Raw genomic sequence first — 6,973 nt, forward strand, 5'->3', positions numbered from 1 at the left:
AATTGACATTGTCAATGACATGCACAATGATGTCTGTATTGAAGTTTTCGACGAGTCACGTCGGAAAGGGGTTATATTTACATGCACGAATCCCGTATGTTCTAAGGGCGTGTCTCGTAAATCAGCTGTTATGAGGAGCTGTTGACAGATGTTTCGGGTGATAGATTGCATGAAGAACCGTCAGATCGTGACGCAGCCCATTTTGACAGTCACTCCCCCCCCCCCCCCCAACAAAAAAAAAACTTTCTTTGCTATATTATACCGGGTATCCGGGATGTGCCCCCATTATAGGGGGTAAAAGTCATGAACTGTACTTAAAGGTCAAGTCCACCCCAGGAAAATGCTGACTTGAATAAATAGAGAAAAATCAAACTAGCATATAGTGCTGAAAATTTCATCAAAATCGGATGTAAAATCAGAAAGTTATGACATTTTAAAGTTTCGCTTATTTTTCACAAAACAGTGATATGCACAACTAGATGAGTCAGTCAATGATGTCCATCACTCACTATTTCTTTTGTTTTTTATTGTTTGAATTATACAATATTTCATTTTGTATAGATTTGACAATAGGGACCAACTTGACTGAACCATATAGTATTTAACAATGCTAATTCCACATGTTCAGGGAGGAATTAGTCGTTGTATCACTTGACAATCAGGAGAAAATTAGAATATTTCATATTTCATATAATAAAATACAAAAGAAATAGTGAGTGGATGATGTCATAGTCTCATCATTTGCATACCAGACAGGATGTGCATATAACTGTTTTGTGAAAATAAGCGAAAGTTTAAAATGTCATAACTTTCTTATTTTACATCCGATTTTGATGAAATTTTCAATGTTATGCTTGTTGGATTTTTCTCTTTCTATTCAAATCAACTATTTGTTGGGGTGGACCTGTCCTTTGAGGTGATGTCATCCTCGGTCAAGTGTCAATACTTTATCGGCCTCCATGTATTAAAGACACATTTCTTAATCTTAATGCTCCTCCTCGTTCTTCTTGTTGTCTTATCCTTTCCCTTGTTTTTTTTTTATTTTTCTTTCTTCTATATACTTCCTCTTCTTTTCCGCCGTCGTTTTCTCCTCCTCCTCCTTCCCAAAATCTATATCAGTATTATTATTATTATTACTATTATTATTATTATCATTATTATCATCATCATCATGGTATCATTAAATCATTATCATTATTGTTATCATTATTATCATCATCATCATTGTTGTTGTAGTTATTATCATTGTCATTCCTCTTTCGAAAATGAACATTCACCTTGAAAAAGGATATTATTATTCTCATGAAAATTAAAAAAATATATATATATATCCGACATGTGACATGAAGATGCGGGTATATTATAAGGAATGAAATTGCGTTTTGGTTGCGCAGTTCTGATGTAGACAGACTTTGTTTACATTTTTCTGTATTTCTCTCTGATATGCGTAAATTGACGTATTTTGTTTGAGGGAGGGCCGGGGGGCGTTTAACAAGCCCTCCCTAAGAAAAAAAAACCACAAATCATGATAGAATATAAAGAAAAAACCCGTCTTTCTGGGAAGGGTTGATGTTCAATGTTCACACTTGTATCGAAAACTTTATGTGTATTCGTGATCGCCAGGGTTTTTCGTGTAGTATTTCATAAGCAATGTCATTTTTTAGAGGGGGGGGGGCTACCTTTTCTGTTAAAAAATGATTCAGTCCAATGGCAGGCATACTATGAGGATTTTAAAGCCCCTTTCTAAGAGGGGGACCATTCGTTACTTTTTCTAGATCTAGATCAGTGGATCAAGGGCGAGGACCACGTCCACTTTAATAAGTCCCGTAAATAAGAGTACCGTCATTTTTTCATGAAAGAATATATGTGTGTAATATCATGATCTACCTATGCATGACTTGTAAATGGCAAATAATTCATTATTAAAGAACAAATTTACTTTACTACAGTGGATCAAAATATGCAGGTTTTCAAATAGGTTTATCATTCGTATGGGGATACATACATGTAGTTGTCAAAATTATTAACGCTAAGCAGTTTATATCAGCCCCCCGGAACAACACACACAAACAATCATACTGACCTAATATTAAAGGCTTGAAAGTTTTTAATCATGGACGCGATAAATATTCATGACTTCTCGAAGGTAAAATCATAGAGAATTTCGTTGATATCAAACGAAACCGTTGCAAGTATATGTTATGCAATAATCACATCATAACATTTTAAAAATAACGATACATAATCTGATCGAATTCGAATACTTAACTTGTCCATCCGAGAGATTTCTACAGTTCTGACTACATTTTTAATGACAATGAAAATGACAAAAAAAAACAACGAACAAACATAAGCTGGTGCGCATTATACTTGAGAGCTTGATTGGCTATTACATCGAAAGAGAAACAAAGTGGTGAAATAATTGATTTGCAAATACGTTATCAGCTATTCAAGAACCACAGTATATAGGTCCATGGATGAATAAACGATGTCGTAACCACGCAGATGATCCAGTAAAAATACAATTCAAATATAATTTTTTAAATGGCTGGCTACATGAAGACCCATTGTTACATGATACAGTACATGGTGGACTGTATTCTGTAACAGAGCATGATCGGTTAAGGGTTAGCATTGAGGTGAATTTTTTTTTTTTAGATATTTCTATCAAAATTGCTTTTAAGATAATCTTTGATATCTCAGGTTTCAAAGAACTCAGTTTCATGAAGATTGATAAATCCGAAATTCCTGGAATAGTCCATTTTATTCGTGGGGGTGCTATTACCTCTCATCACGGACGGACATTTTTACTCAAATCAAATTCTCTCTAGTTTTATTGTTTTTAAAGTTATTCTTATTTGGTTTAGTTGTTCTTGCACTCTGAACATTAATCTATTATCAAACATAAATTAGTAGGAAAAAAATATTGGGAAGTAATTTTTTTTGGTAGGTGTGAACATTTCCATTTTGAAATTTCCGTCCGTGATGAAAAAAATATAAAAAGTTTTTTTATTTTTTATCAGAATAGAAATAAAAAATAAAAAGGTGTAGAGGTATCTCACTAAACACTGTACATCATTTTATTTGAACATAGCTGAAATCCATACATTTTATCCATATCATAAACTCAATCAAAAATGATCACGGACGGACATTAATTTCATCACGGACGGACAATGTAAATTCACTCAAATTCAATTCACTCTAGTTTTATTGTTTTCAAAGTTACTCCAATTTGGTTTGGATTTTCTTGTACTCTGAACATTAATCTATCATCAAACATAAATTAGTAGAAAAAATATGGGAAGTAAATTTTTCTGTTAGATGTTAACATTCCATTTTGAAATTTCCGTCCGTGATGAAATTAATGTCCGTCCGTGATCATTTTTATTGAGTTTATGATATGGATAATATGTATGGATTCAGCTTTTTATTCTTTATCAGAATAGAAACAAAAATATAAGTGTGTAGAAGCATCTCACTAGACACTGTACATCATTTCATTTGAATAAAGCTAAAATCCATACATTTTATCCATATCATAAATCAAAATAATCGCAGACGGACATTAATTTCATCACGGACAGACAATGAGCAAATACTGAGCAGATTATGAATTTAATTTTAGTTCCAATTTGCAGTGAAAAATGGTTCTGAGAATTATTCAAAACTCAAATGGATGGAAACCTACAACTCTTCACAATTTTTTGTGAAATCTTTCTTTGGCTGTTATTGGGGCTTAATTGTTGTCAGGAATTTTTTAAAAACATAATTGGAATGCAGATAGAGTTGGAAGCTACATGTATGCCAAAAAGCAGGAAATGAAATAGAGCAAGAATAAGTCAAAAGCTGTATATTTCATCAATTGAAGCTTGCAGAAAGTGATTGAAAGGAAGAAAGTAGAATGCATATTCTGATAAGCAGAAAAAAAAAAAATTCCATGTACAAACCCATGGATTCACAATGCTTCTACTAAACAGAACATGACATCACGTCCTTGAGGCTTGTGAAAAGTACAAGAATTCTTTTTTTTAAAGTCCATTTTGGAGCTAATTTTGAGCAAATTGCTGATCTGGTAATCTGAAAATGCATACAATTCATATAAAGCTTGCACTGCAGTGTTTACAAGTTTAATTGGTATTTGATTTTAATTTTGGATTCGGTCAGGGCCTAAATACATGAGGGCTGTTGATGTGAAGGGGTGTCTCCACTTTAATATGGACAAAAGATGAATTTGAAGAGAGCCTGGACAAGTGTTGTGGTCATACTTGATCCACCAAACAAGCATAATGATCAGCAACCTGTGAATCTTTTGGATTTACTTAATGGACATAAAAAAAAATATGTGCTCTTCGAAAAGTAATGCCTAAAAATGTATGAACACGTATCATCATGATATATCATAAAAAGTATCAACATAATCATTGATCCACTGGATGTTGATTTGGTACCAACTATAGTATTCTCTAATACCGTGTTTACACTTAATCGGCATTTGAATCGGCTCGCGGTTCTGAACCGCGAGCCGATGCAGCATCGGCTTTTTCATAGCGTGTAAACGTGAGTAACTTGCATCGGCTCGCGGTTCAGAACCGGCAATTTGCACCACCAAAGTAGTAGGTTCTGAACCGCGAGCCGATGCAGAATTGGCTTTTTACTACGTGTAAACAGAAAGCCGATTCTGCATCGGCAGTTTGTGCGCATTTCATTTACTTTACCATTGTGACGTAATTGTTAGCGCACTGATCCAGCGTTGTCTTTATTATGACGTATATTGTTGGTGTGCGTATCATTTCAGGTTTTTGCATCGGCTCGCGGTTCTGAACCGCGAGCTGTAACAACGTGTAAACGCAAACCAAAAGCCGATTCTGCATCGGCTTTTGGTTCTGAACCAATTGCCGATTAAGTGTAAACACGGTATAATAAATTGAAAAGAAGACAATGTGCATTGGGATGTTTGATTTGAAAAGAACTGTGTTTAAAAGCAATCATATGGCTAGATTATTTTGTGTGTCTAGCATAGAAATCATGTTGCTACAACTTAAATCAAGTTGTAGCAACTTGACTGAAGTTGTAGCAACTTGATTGTGCAACTAATATTGTTTAATTATATTTAAAAAATGTACAAATCATCAATACAATAGCATTTGTTCCCCCAAACAAGTAATAAGAACTTCTTACAAGGTACTTCCAATGTATTTTAATTGTGTCCGTCCGTGATGTCCGTCCGAGATGTCCGTCCGAGATGGAAAATATTTGCAATTCTCTCAGAAGTTTGATATTGGTTAAGAATTCAATATGCTGAACATAGAAGCTAACATACCTGAGTGTAAGTTGCATTAACAATTATTGGTAAAAGTTAAGCTATTTAGATAGAAACAATAAAAATGTTCAAAAATTCTGAAAACCACATTTCTATCATGTCCGTCCGTGATATGGCACATTTAGTGGCTACCTATGTTTGTAGGTAACCATGGCAACAAACTTTTTTCATCATTCAGCATACTTTGTCCTACCCTTCACTATAAAACACAAAGGAACCATGTTCATCTTATTCCTAATTTGTTACAAGCCTTCAAAGTTTTCAAAATCTATCAAATGTCCGTCCGTGATGAACCGATCACGCTCAACAATGGGTCCTTTTTTTATGAGAGAAAACAGAGATCGAATAAAAACAAGTAGGATTACTGGTAAGTGATATCTCAACTATCATTTTTAGGAAAAAGACATTTCACTCTATAGTATTATTCATTTTCCGCAATACTGAACGGTCACACTATTCTCCTTTAGCTATTCCATAGGGTCTGAATATCGAGACTAGATCGATGACAAAAGTTGCATACCAGACGCTTGAGCAAGACATACCTTTCTATTCACCTGTGCTAAGGAGCGGGTTGATTAAATATCACGAATAACGTATACCAATCGCTGGGGGAACAAAGAGCGATGACTGGATTGTTCTGCGATACCAAGAAGCCCCCCTGAGCTGTTCAATTGTAGCATAAATCGAGTGGATTCGCGAAATCTTGCAAACAAAGACATGTGTTCATTGTTATTTAATCCGGATTTGATTATATCCATATATCTTATACAATAAGATTCATCATTATAAATCATCTTTAATAGTGTCACTTGTGACAAGGATTTGCGTGCATAATGCATACATGCACGATAACCCGTAGTACACTCTTCCATGGTTACAGTGGGCACTGCCTGGGCATGTGATTATTTTGTTTTGTCTTCTTTTGTTTGTATAATACAATATAAGGAAGTATTCGACAATTAAAATTAGAAGCATTTGCATGTATGAACGGTGTACTAAAATAGGCAATGTTAAAGTTGATAAAAAAGTACTAGTATCTCATTCAATGAAGAATATGTAGCGTAATAAACCGCTCAATAAAGTGGAATGACAAAAACTTAATATATGAATCGTCAATGACAGGACGTTATTTTTTAAATAATTAAAAATGAATTTTTAAAAATATTAAAAAAAAACTTTAACGATTTATAGGAATGTATTCATCAATATAAGATATAATTGCTAGACAATTGCAGTAATATTACCCTAAACATACCCAATCTGTTTTCTACCACTGAAAGGGGTGGGGCTAGTAAGGAAGGGGGCATCATGGGTTCTAAGTTAAAGTCTAAACCTGGAACCATACCATGGCCTACATGTAACACAGATGAGTCCGGATTGTTGCTACGTCAGGCAATACACAATTATCTTTCGGGCTACCCTACAGCCACAGGGTGGAAACATCCCTAAAACATTGACCCAGCATGCCCAGAGGGCAATGAAGGGATAATGAAAATTAACCCTCGAGATTGGTATTCAACGGGCGTTCGGGGAACCACTGACAATAGGCCTATACAAATCTACTATTACTATTAGTACTTGTATACAACGAATGCATGTGTTCGATATACATATATACTGTTATAATGTATTGGGATCATGGATGTGTGA

This window comes from Lytechinus pictus, chromosome 8, assembly GCF_037042905.1.
Source record: "Lytechinus pictus isolate F3 Inbred chromosome 8, Lp3.0, whole genome shotgun sequence".
Classification (NCBI taxonomy): Eukaryota; Metazoa; Echinodermata; class Echinoidea; order Temnopleuroida; family Toxopneustidae; genus Lytechinus; species Lytechinus pictus.